Genomic DNA, 13,244 nt, shown 5'->3' with positions numbered 1-13,244 from the left:
TAACATCTAGTGCGGGATCCCTGACTGTCATGCAGTGTGTCTGTCCTATTGTCTTTGTCGTATCAATTGTCTGAGTGTTAGTCAATGCTGTACGTTTCGCTGTCTGGTCTGCCAGGTCGTTACCCTGGGAAACAGAATCTGTGACTTTAGTATGTGCTTTACACTTCATGACGGATATGCCTGAAGGCAGATGTATTACTTCTAACAGTGCTTGAATGAGGGGACCATGTTGGATCTTGGTACCGTGAGAGGTCAGAAAACCTCGTTCTTGCCATAGCATGCCGAAGTCGTGTACAACTCCGAACGCATAACGGGAATCAGTGTATATGTTGACATTTCTGTTTTTGGCTAGAATACAGGCTCGGGTCAGAGCGATGAGCTCTGCCGCTTGAGCAGACAGTGTATCAATACGATGTGTTTCTTTAACTTCGGTTTCAGTGGTCACTGCATATGCGGCCACTAACTCTCCTGTACTTGTTCTCATACATGAACCATCCACATAAAGTGTCAGGTCTGGATTTGTCAATGGAACATCTGTTAAGTCTCGTCGGGGCTTTGTTACTGCATTAATGATCTCTATACAATCATGCGGGGCTGGATCTGTCATAATGGTAGGTAACAGTGTTGCTGGGTTCAGGATGCTGCAGCGTCTGATTTCTATATGTGGCTGGAATAGTGTCAATTCGTAACCTGTCAGTCGTGCTATAGTCAAGTGTTGAGTCTGAGTTCTGTTTAAAAGAACTTCTACAGAGTGTGGAACTTGTACTGTTAACTGATGGCCTAAAACAATTGAATCGCTCTGTCTTATTGCTAACGCTGTTGCTGATACTGACTTTAAGCATGCAGGGAGTGCCTGGGCTACTGAATCCAATGTACTTGAAAAATAAGCGCAAGGCTTATGTGAACCTGCTTGATCTTGAGTGAGGACAGACAATGCTGTACCATCACGTTCTGTAACAAAAAGTGTAAACGGTTTGCTGTAACATGGTGTCGCTAAAACTGGTGCTTGGCATAATGCTTTCTTTAATTCTTCAAAGGCCTGTGTGTGTTCCTGAGTCCAAGGGAGGACAGTCGAAATCGCTGCCTCCTGTGTTGTCAACTGAATGAGTGGTTTAGCTAGAAATGCATATTGAGGAATCCATTGTCTGCAGTACGAGGTGAGGCCTATGAAGGCCCGCACTTCCTTTTGTGTCTGGGGTCGTCGCATGTTTACAATTAACTGAATGCGATCGGGAGTGAGCTGTCTCCCCACTTTGGACAGCAAGTGACCCAAGTACACAACTTGCTGAACACAGAATTGCAGCTTCGAAGGAGACACCTTGTGTCCCTTGTCGGCCAGGAAATGTAAAACTGTCAGTGATGCTTGTTCACATTCGGGCTCACTTCGTGCGGTGATCAGTAGATCATCGACGTATTGCAGTAAGGCTGTGTTAACTGGCATTTGGATACAATCTAGTTGTTTTTTCAGTGCTTGACTATAGATGCTGGGGCTTTCTGTGAATCCTTGAGGTGCGCGGGAAAATTTGAAACTTCGTCCATTTAAACTGAATCCGAAGAGATATTGGCTCTCCGGGTCAATAGGTACACTGAAGAAAGCGTTCTTGAGATCAATTACAGTAAAGAACGTTGCTTCTGAATCAATAGCAGTCAATAGGGAAGAGATATCGGGGACCACAGGGTACTGTGGTACAATGCATTTGTTCAATTCTCGAAGATCAATCACCAGCCGATATACTGGCGGTGCATTGGGGTCTGTACGTTTAAGAATTGGAATGATGGGTGAATTACAGATATTGGAGTCGGTCTCTACGACCACTCCCTGGGCTATGAGCTCTTCAATGATTTTCAGTAAAGCCACTACAGCATCGGGTGGTAACTTGTATTGTCTGATTCGTGGTAAAACTACTCCTGTCTTGAGTGTAACACGGTATGGTGTGATATGCATACAACCTACGTCAGCTGGGCCTTTTGCCCATAGGTGATCTGGTACATTTATCAATCTGACATCAAATTCTCGTAAAACATAATGACCCTTGAAATCCCGTAGAAAGAGTCTAACTCCCTCCGGGGAACAGCATATTATAGCTCCTAGAGCTTTCAGAGTTTTAATTCCTAACAGATTTTCTGGGCATGAGTTCGTAAGTAGCAAATCTGTAACTCGTGATAATGGACCCACAGCCAAGGGTACTGGTTCCGATACTTCATTTACAATAGGCTGTCCTGAAAAACCAAGGGAAACATTCTGTGAGCCTGAGAGGGGTGCCCCTGGAACTTCATTATGACTGATAGTGGTGCGGCTTGCCCCTGTGTCAATTAAAAACTTTCTGTCTTTTCCCAATACGTGACTGTGTACATAAGGACCTTCTTGATCTACAGGAATTTCAATAAGAGGCAAACCACCTTCCCTCTCTAGGCTGTTTCATGTATATCGGGGGTAGTCTGGATATGCAGATTGGGCATACTGGTACATCTGCTGTGAAACTTGCTGAGTCGCGGCAATGGGCTGTGGTCCTGCTACTGTCTGTGCTGTATGAGATGGAGCATGTATAGGCTGTGTATTCTGTGAGGTCTGTTGCTGGACCTGATCTTGTCTAGGCGGATGCGGTCTTTCTTTAGTTTTACCTGTTGCTATGTTATGTTTCAGGACTGGGCATTCATGTACGTAATGACCTGGCTGCTTGCAGTAATTGCATGTCCCTTTAACGGAAGCTGTAGTGTGACTTGTCTGGGTCCCACCTTTTCTCTGACCGTCGGCTGGGACCGTCTGAGCTACTAACATTTTCATTTTCGTGTCTTTCATACGTTTCTGTTCTTGATCCTGTTCTTCTCTAATTCTATTCTGATGATATTGTAACATTTGTAACATCTGGGATGGCGTATTTGCCTGCCAAGTACTTTCAACTTTGTACACTCTATTTTTAACTAATGGTAGGGAGTTCTCGACTAGTTTTGATACAAAAAGGTGTGGATATGACTCGCTACTTGGTTTTAGGCCACTATTAATAATGAAACATTTCTCGAATCTTGAATAGAAGTCACTAGTATCTTCATCATGTTTCTGTTTACAGGACGAGATTGCGTCCCAATCTTCCTTTCTAGTTGTCAATAATCTTGGCAAAACCTGTACTATTAATCCGGGTAATGCTTTAGTCTTGTCCCCAAGGCCTACCCCTGGGACCCGTTTGCTTTCTTCGTCTTCTATTTCTGCCCATGCAATCTTTGTGTCCCCCACCTCCCATTCTTTTTCCTTTAATTTCTCGTAAATGCCCGTGGGCAACAGTACTTTTAACATTTTCATAATATCATCATACGTGTAATCCCCCATTAGTAACATGTCTTTAAGCTCTCTGTGAAAACCTGCAGGGTCTTTATCATGACACGGAACTAGTTTCTTCATTTCTAACAGTTCTAACTTAGTCAGTGGCGTGTGCACATATACACGTTTCAAGGCGTGATCCGCTCCCATAACTGGGTGTACTTCTCGTAAGGGGTTCTGGCTTTCAATGCCACTAGCGCATTGCATGTGGTACATTTTTCTTTCTGGATGCGGGGCCGGAACATATTCAGGGCTTACGAAAGTGTTATATCTATGTCGTTGTTCTATAATTATTTGTATTAACTTGGTACTGAAACCTCTCCATCTATCCATGAGTAGTGCTTCTAATGTTTCGTGTAAGGGACCTGGATCGGAATGTTTATTTCTGTATTTCGTGAGGAGGTGCTGAATCATGTACACACCTGCTAATTTCTGTTCGTCTGGGGAAAGGTTTAGAAACGTCTGTGCTAAGGTATCATCATTATATATGTCCGGATTTTCGGCCCATAATATGGCTGACCGGGCTAGTTCTTGTTCATCCATTGAATTGAGTACATGGTACCCCATTCTTTCTCGTAGTCTTTTATCAGTCTCCTGGAACTGATGTTCAGAAGAATTCGGATTTGTTAAAACAGAGAGAAAAACTCTCTTGTTTTCCGGACGGATGCCCTTCCTAAGGTAAGTTCCCTTACCTACATATGCTATAGTATCTGGAGTCCTTTCTGGTTCTTCAAGTTCTTCTTCCTCCTCGGAGGAAGCTTTTTCTTTCTGGTGTACTGTTATCACTGCTTTTCTAATTTTCTTGTACATACTGGCTATGCAAGCCCCCTTGTCATGTTTTCCTTCAGCTATATTTTGACCCCACTTGTTCAGTGCATCTAATTCACTTCGATCTGTTCCAGGCCTGTCTCGTTCTCTTATTAGGCAATTTATGAAAAATCGTAGTATCTGTGCTTGAATGTCAACCTTCTGTTTCTCCATGGCATCCTTGATACTGTCAGGGTCTTTCCCTGTCTGAACAAACTCATATATTCTATCTAGACGGTCCTTCATTCCTACATAGCATAACAAGATATCAGTAGCAGATCTTAACCGTAGTGATGCCAATATCATTTGATCGTCTTTTCCAGGTACTGGATCATACCTGCAAACTGAAATGTTTTCCTTTAATGCGTCAAGGCGGGGTGACCTGAACGTGAGAGGACTCTGCATATCCCTTAGATTGAATCTGTGTGTTAATGGCGGGGTCCGAAGACCCGCGGTCGCACCTACTGAAGCGGAGGCTTGGGCATTATCTCCCTGTGGAGTCTGTATCTGAACTTGAATTTGTCGTTTGGTAGGATCAGGTAGACTTTGTTTCGGTAGGTCAATTTTGGGTGCGGGAAGTGGCGGGGCTGGCGGAACGGGAGAGGTCTGTCGCGGTACTGGCGGAACATGATCTGGGGGCGGGGTGCCACCCTCGTCCCTGTCAGAAGGCAAGGCACGAACAGGCAGATTGGTGTAAGCTGGTGCTACATCCTCTAGATAAGAATTTAGGAATATGTCTTTAGTAGTCTTATGCATTACTTTAGTTGGAACTAATGGTGGCGGTAAGTTTTTCGGTATTTCTGATAGGGCCTCAGGTGTACCCTCGGCCGCGAGATACATACCATTTACGAGATTGTTTCGGGCACGGTCTATTTGTTCTGTTTTTACTCGGATCCCTTCAGTAACTAACTCGTTTTCTTGGGCCTTTTCAGATTCTTTAAGTCTGTCCTCTCTACGGAGTGCTTTCTCAGCACGCTTATGTGATTCCTTACGCCAAAATTCTATGGCGTCTTTCTGAGATTGTCTAGCTTTCTTTTTCCATAATACTTCTTCTACCTTCATGATGCACTCGGCATCCCATGTTCCGGTAACAGGCCATCTGTGTCTTTCGTCTAGATGCTTGGTATAATCGGCCCATAAGTCTAGATACAATATGGCATCTATGCCATGTTTATGATACATAAAGTTACCTGGAGTGTCCCTAGGGGGAATAGGAATTTCTTCCTCCAGTATCCCTTTCCTAGTTCCTATCTGCTTTAACTTGTTGAAAAACGGCATCTTGTTTACTTATTACTGAACACTCGATCCTTACTACTTAATATTAGATACAGCTAGTTTATACAAGAAACACAATAATGCACATTAAACGGTCACATTCATACCACGACATTAATCACACAAGAAAACATTTGAGACATAGATGACTACCCTCTACACTGGATGTACTGCTAAACAGTACAGATACACTGGTGTAACAGTGCAGAAATTCAGAATACTAGATATACTGCTAAACAGTACAGATACACTGCCTAAAAACAGTGCAGACCGGACTTGTGTACCCAAACCCGTCTAGATACGTCCCAGCAATGGTACTCACCGGGAAGCACGGAAACAGAAGGCCTCGGAAAACTCGACTGGACTCGACTCGATACTTCGGAAAAACTTCGGAAAACTTCGGAAACCTGGTGGGCCTCTTGACACCTCGGACCTTGCTTCTTTCGGCTAGGCTCTGGTCGGGATCCTCCGCACTCCTCACCGCCTCGTCTGGGCACTGATCGCAGTCTTCGTCACCTCCGTGGGTCAGAGGGAGATGCAGGAAATCCTGCCGGTACGCGTAGGTTCCATCTAACTGATGGCAGGGGACAGAGCTTGCAATGCGCCAACCGGCGCGTGAGGTGGGGGAGGGGTCCCTGTTCGGGCGCCAAAATGACGTAAATAATTAATTTACTCTCTTAATTTCTATGCAGGTAAGTACTTAATCAATAATAACTCAGATCGGAAAGAAAGAGACAGAGTCCGTGGTGTTAGAGTTTCTAAGGGTTTTATTCCTCAAAAAGGAATGGTCATGACCAGGATATCGGATTCTGACCACCACAGGGGTGTCAGAAGGGATAGAGGAATAGAGCGCGCCCTTTTATTGACAATACATAGCTTATATACTTAATTCATATCATAAGCAACAGTGCTGGAGGCGTAACAGTTGAGAGAAGACAAGATAACAGTATACACGTGGTACTAGTACGTAATCAAGAGGCGTGAACTGGAGGTGTGTGCTAGAAAACGTCACTGATAGGTGACGCAAGTGGGTGGCACCAAGGGGTGGCGTTAACAGAAAAGTTGCAATGTCAGCAGAAATCGGAAGCTTGGATGCGCGCGCAGCTGCATGACGTGTGATTGGAGGGGTGCAGGGGACTTGACATTTACACTGACGGAAAGAGACAGAAGTCTGGCATGTCAGATCAACTTGTACTTCTATCATATCTGATATCTGATGTTTAGGAACCATATTATCTGGGCGGAAAGGTCTCTGGGGCAGAAGCTATTCTATGCTAACTGTGGATGCGTGTATAAGCGCCTAAGTGTCTGCATGAGAATACGTGGGGGCAAGGGCCTTCCATGGAAGCATGGTAACAGAAGCTATGAATTACTAGCACTGAGACGGGTCGGCCCTTTGGCTCTGCAGCTGGGGAGGATGTTTACTGAAGCTAGTAGGCAGGAATGCATTTTCGAGGAGCGGAACAGATAACTCGAAGGTTATAGTCAGTCTTGGCAGAAAGCAGGCTGAGCTGAGTGCGAGGGGCCGCGCTGGAAGTAAGTCAGAGTTCACGGGTACAGAGGCAGCCTGGGCTGAGGATGTCATAGTCAGAAGCCAGAAAAGAGGCTCGATGGCAGAAATTCAGGGCCTACTTTGCCAGAGCAGGAAAAACATGTAAAGTATACTACAAAAAGACGTTGGCATAGCACACTTAGGAACGGACTATTTAACCCATTCAGGGTGGGTCTGAAAGAGGACAAGTTAACGTTGGACGCAAATGTATTTGCGTCTTCATAGCTGGCACAGGAGGGAAGTTACATGCACTTTAAGCTGGTACATGGAGTCGGTGGGGTACGCGCTAGGGAACACAACTTGACCATAGAATTTTATATTTCCTCACTATGTCTATTTTGAACTGCTCTCTCTCTGAGCCTCTACAAAGGGATGTTGATCAAGGTGAAATTGAGGGAGCAAATAATACTTTGCCTACCGGTAAAGCTGTAGGAGGTGATACAATTCCACTGGAGTTCTATAAGATTTTTTAAAATAGGCTTTTACTGGTTTTGCTAGCATTTTGTAACGAGATCATGCATGGGGGGATGTTCCGTCCTCCTGGAACATTACTAATATCACAGTGTTTTTAAAAAAGGGAAAACCGACATAGGAGCTGAGCTCATATCAGCTGATATCACTGATAAACGCCGACCCCAAAATCTTGTAAAAAATGATTGCGGGGGGCGTGTCCAAGATGGCGACCTGATCGGGCGCATGTCTTCGCGGCTCCCTGCCAGATCCCTCCTATGGCCCCTAAAAGTATCGCCTAACCTCCCCAGAGCACCAAGCACATCCAGTATCGACAGCGGAGCGCAGCCGCTGCCCCCGGAGAACTGTCGCTGACTCTGAGAGGCCCCGGCGGAGCTCTAGACACGGAGAGGAAGGCCGGCCGCGCTTCTTGTAATGGCGGCCACCCGGGAGGAGTAACCTGCTTGTGCACTCCCTGTCCCGGCCCCCGAACAAGTGGCCAGGCCAACTGACTGCCTGCAGAACCAGCAGAGACAACCTGCTGCCTCCGACCCTGGGTTCGAGACCCTCGCTGGAAGATAACCGCCGCCACCGCAACCCGGCCGGAGGTGAAGGAGGGACCGGCCGGGAGTTGCGAAAATTGAGGCCCCGGCTACGGGCCTACTGGGAGGAGCAATTGCGGGGCACAGCACGACCCTACTGGAGTGTCCCAGGGGTGTGGAGGCGGCACCCGGGACACATTTAGCACGACACGCTGCCCTGAGTGGAGCTGGACGAGTGTCCTACCGCGAGAGGCCACAGCTTTGGCTTGCATAACTACCGAGCCAGGGAAGGGCGGCAGCGCTGCATTTCACCAGCAAGGACCGGCGACTTCGCCTAACGGAGCACCGGACAACACCGGATGGTCGGAGCTGAGGCGGAGGGCGGCCTGAGCACACCGAAGATTGACAAGTGACACCAGCCAGTGTGCAGAGGTAAGGAGAGCAGCAGTGGGGGTAGCGGAGAAGGCTCGGGGGGCATGATCGAGCTCCCGGCGCTGGGTCCTGTAGGCCACGCTGCACCGGCGGGAAAGTGGTAGAGAGGCGAGCTTCCCATCAACGCTGCCAGACGTTTGGGCCCTGACCATCTCTTCCAAGCCATACACATAGCCTGGACGTGGGTGCGGTCATTTGAACAGGGAGGCCTACCCCGATGCACAAACTTGCCTGACTCCTCCCGCCCGCCTCGTGGTGACCGCGGGGGCCGGTGGTGGGGGACGCGTGGGCCCCCGGAGGAGCCCATCGCTGTCTGGTCGCCCCTTGGTGCCGCAGGGTCAGCTGCCATACTATTGGACCTGGGGGCTCGACCGTTCAACAAACGATTGGCACTGACCACGAGGTGATGGACGGGGTGCAGGCCATCGTCAGCGTGGCAGCTAACTGCCTCAATTCTCGTCGGGGAGCCCTGACACAGCAGCAAGAGCGCTGTTCTCCTTGCCGCACGGATCACATTTACCCTCGGTGTTGCCCGACCTCCATGCTTACCGCTGGCTCCCTAGAAACCACCGAGCGGGACCGTCCCGGTGGCTGGGCGCAATATGGCGGGACTCAGGGGGGAAAAAAGCAACACAAACACTCCCGGAGATGATGGCAAAATCCCAGCATAAGGCTGGAAAGGACCCATCCTCCCCTGAGACCACTAGACTAACGCTGGACCCATCGAGTGACCAAGTGCCCATAACCCAGTCCTTTCTGGAGACACTGTTCAACTCCCTCAGGGATGACTTCAAATCCCTAAAGCAGGAGGTGGCGGGTGAGGTCCGGGAACTCAGACGGGACGTGGAGGGTATTGGGGAGCGGGTGGTCGCTATCGAAGAGGCCGACTAGACTAGAAGCAACTAAATCGAACAGCTTCAGCAGGAAGTCCTGAGACTTACGGACCAGCAACTAGACCAGCAACTGGATCTCCAAGCCCACGCGGAGGACCTTGAAAACCGCTCCCGTCACTGCAACATACAGGTCGGGGGGGTCCCTCAGAAAGCGGAAGGGGCGGATATCACCAGCTACCTACAGGACCTTTTCCACAGCATCTTGGGGGAACCTGCGGACTTTATCGTCCGCATCGACAGGGCACACAGAGTTGGGCTTCCCAGACGCGCCTCTGCCCCACCGCCAGACATCTTGGCCTTTCTTCTGGACTTCCCGCTAAAGGAGCAGTCTCTTCAATTTCAAGGCCACCCGTTGCCCTATATCAGTATCTTTCGGCCATCACACTACAAAAGCGGAAAGTGTTTAAAGTAGCGACGGACTTACTGCGACGGCAAGACATTCCATACTCATGGGGCCACCCGTTCCGGTTGATATTTAAGTGGAATGGGGCCCTACACCAAATGCGCTCACTCAAAGACACTTGTGCCCTTCTGGGACTTGATCTGGAAGAAGATGCAACGTCAGTGAAAACGTCCAGGGGTCTTCCAGAGGCGACTGGCAGACAGTGGGCTGTAGACGATCCCCGTCGCAACGCTTGAAACCTGATGCCCACATAATCACGCAAGAGAGAGCGACGGCAGTAGCGGAAGTAGCCAAAGGGACATCACCCTCTAAATAATCTTTACCTTTGATGGGGAGACAGATCATAGCACTTATCTTGCTCATGGGCTGGGGGGGCGTCGAGTGGGGGGCCGAGATGGCTACCATCGGACATGTCCCTTGTAAGTGACTTCACCACGGCCCTGTGTGGACTGACAGGACTGGGACTATACATTTTTCTAGTTTGGGGGTTGAGGAATGGGCATTGGTTGGGGGGTGTAGACCATACAAGTCTGAACATTTGGATCTTAGTTTGGGGAAGCTGGTTTGGGAGGTGGGGCGTTGGGGGCGAGGGGAGAGGGGGCGTTGTTGGGACCGGGGGTTGGGAGGGGAACTGCGGGAGGGACCCAGTGTGCCAGGGGGTTCTGCGGGACTGGAATGTTCACCAAATCGTCCTCGGCTCCAACAATGGGATTGCATTCACATAGCCCATGGATTGTTTGATCTCCAGTGATGGAGTCTAGACTGAAGGTACTAACCCTTAATGTGAAAGGCTTGACTAACCCGATAAAGCGAAGGGTTGTGATCTCATATCTGGAGAACTCTGGAGCTAACATATGTTTACTACAGGAAACCCATCTCCTGCCCAAAGACTGGCATAGGATGCGCTCAAGCGCCTTTCCCCATTTTTTTTTCTTCTCTCCCAACAAAAAAGGCAGGGGTGGCTATTTTAGTCTCCAAGCACTTCCGTGGCAGCGTGGGTGATAGGATGGGGAAGATCAAACGCAGGTTGCTTGAATACACCTTCTCACTGGGGGGCCAGCGCTTCACGATTGTCATCCTTTACGCCCCGAATTCAGGACAAGAAGCCTTCTTAAAGGGCGCCGTTTCTGAGTCACTCCAATCCCCTACCTCTCTCATGCTCATTGGAGGGGACCTCAATCTAGTGATGGACACAGATATGGACAGATCGGGGCATCGTTACGGGGACACCGGCGCCATTACAACCGCTGGTAAAGACTGGCTACAAGAGCGTGACCTAGTAGATCTATGGAGGGCTACAAATCCCTACATATCACATTTTAAGTTCTATTCCCACGTTCATCGCACATATGCCAGGTTAGACCACTTCCTCTGCTCTTCTTCACTACTTACCGCTCTCAGGGATGTGAGCATTGTCCCAGCGGCACTGTCCGATCAAGATGCGGTGGAGTTGACACTTCAGGTTCCCAAGTCCGCCCGCCCCCCTGGAGCGTGGCGACTGCGTGACACCCTCTTACAACGGCCGGTGGTCACCAAGCAACTTCACACGCGCCTCGCTGAATACCTGGCCATTAATAACACCCCGAGACTTCAGTGTCTGCTCTCTGGGGGGCGTTGAAAGCCGTGGCTCGCGGCGAGCTTATTGCGATTGCGGCGTCAGAGGCTAAAGTCCGCAAAGCCAAAAGAGATGACCTCAATGCTCAGGTCTCCGAACTAGAGAGGGTCCACAGCCACACTGGTGCCCCGCGGGTCTGTAGGCAATTGAAGGCCGCCAGAGTCCAACTAGCCAGCCTAGATGCATATCGGGCGGAATTCGCCGCTCTACGCCTCCGTCACTCCTATTATATTGGGGGGGAACAAAACGTGCCGCTTACTTGCTAGCGCCCTGAAGGCGAAAACCCAACACTCCAAAATTACCACCCTCACAGATGACTCTGGTCTGGATATCACTGGCAAGGCCCGGATCGCGGACGCATTTAAGACATTCTACGCCACTCTAAATAAAGCCGACTCTGTGTCATTGGAGGATGTCCATACCTACTTGGAATCGGCTAAGGTCACGGAGTTGTCTCAGGCTAATGCGGATGCCCTAGATGCCCCTATCCGCCTGGATGAAGTTCTTGCCGCAATTTCCCGCCTCAGCCCCCTCAAATCCCCAGGGCCGGACGGCTTCTCGGCCGGGTTTTACAAGACCTTCAGCCAGCTTTTAGCACCTGTTCTCACCCGGCTTTTCAATTCCTTTGAGGGCCCGAGCTCCATTCCCCCAGACATGCTTGCAGCTGAGATAGTGGTATTGCCTAAACCGGGGAAGAAACCCACACGCTGCTCCACGTTCCGGCCTATATCCCTTCTTAACCTGCACCTGAAACTCTTTACAGGCTCTCCTAGCGGCGCGTCTTGGTCCATGTTTGCCCGGGATCTTGGATCCCGACCAATCGGGCTTTGTTCCGAATCGCCAGCAAGGCTCACTTCCAGAACTCAGAATCTGCACTGCTGGCTGTCTACGCGGAGAAAACGTTCGACCGGGTTGACTGGACCTATCTTCAACAAGTCCTGCGGCGCTTCCGGATAGGAGACCGCTTTCAGGCTTGGATCGCGAGCTGCTACCACCGCCCTCAGGCTCGAGTTTGCATAGGCGGCCTACGCTCCGACCTTGAGATCCAGCATGGTACGCGGCAGGGATACCCCCTCTCGCCCCTCCTGTTCGCCTTGTATGTAGAGCCCCTTGCGCAAAAGATCCGCGACAACCCTGCCATCCAGGGTATGACCTTCGGCCGGGAACCTCATGTGATCGGCCTTTACGCCGATGATATCATAGCTGCTCTGGAGTGTCCGGACCGCTCTGTCCCCGCCTTCCTAGCCGAGTTGGACTCCTTTGGAGATGTCTCCGGCTTCAAGATCAATAGGGGGAAATCCCTCATACTGCCTCTGGGCAAAAATGCTCAAGCACAGGCAACCCTACCTGCATATGGGGGAGGGTTATCGTCGACCACACAACTCCCATACTTAGGTGTAATTCTTACCTCCTCCACGGAGTCTACGGTGACTCTCAACTACGCGGCCCTCTCCTCCCAAATCCGGTCCAATCTCGCGCGCAGGTCCAAGCAGCCCCTATCCCTGCTAGGGCGTGTTGCGGCAGTGAAAATGTCCACTTTGCCCAAAATTTTGTACGTTTTCCAGACTCTCCCGGTACTCCCTCCGGCTGGCACCATTGCGAATCTCCAAGCTGCCTTCCATCAATTTATCTGGGAAGGTAAGCGGGCGCTCCTACATAAACGACTAGCATACAGGAATGCGGACGAAGGGGGTCTTGGTATCCCCAACCTCTCACAATACTTCCAAGCAGCGCAAATTTGATATCTGACTGCTAAGTCCACACTCAAGCTATCCCAGCTCGCTGGGGGTATAAGTAAAGTTTTTAGGGAGTCAACATTTAGGCCGCTGTCCCCAGCTCTGAAATTATACTGCCGCCAGGCTAGAATGGCAGCAATCTATGGGGCTGAACTCTGGGGGCACAAGCAGATAATGAATCTTAAAAAGGTAGAACAGTCCTTTGTGAGAAACTTAGCTGGGT

Source organism: Lissotriton vulgaris, chromosome 3_1 (assembly GCF_964263255.1).
Source record: "Lissotriton vulgaris chromosome 3_1, aLisVul1.2, whole genome shotgun sequence".
Classification (NCBI taxonomy): Eukaryota; Metazoa; Chordata; class Amphibia; order Caudata; family Salamandridae; genus Lissotriton; species Lissotriton vulgaris.
Note: the sequence above shows the minus strand (reverse complement) of the source record.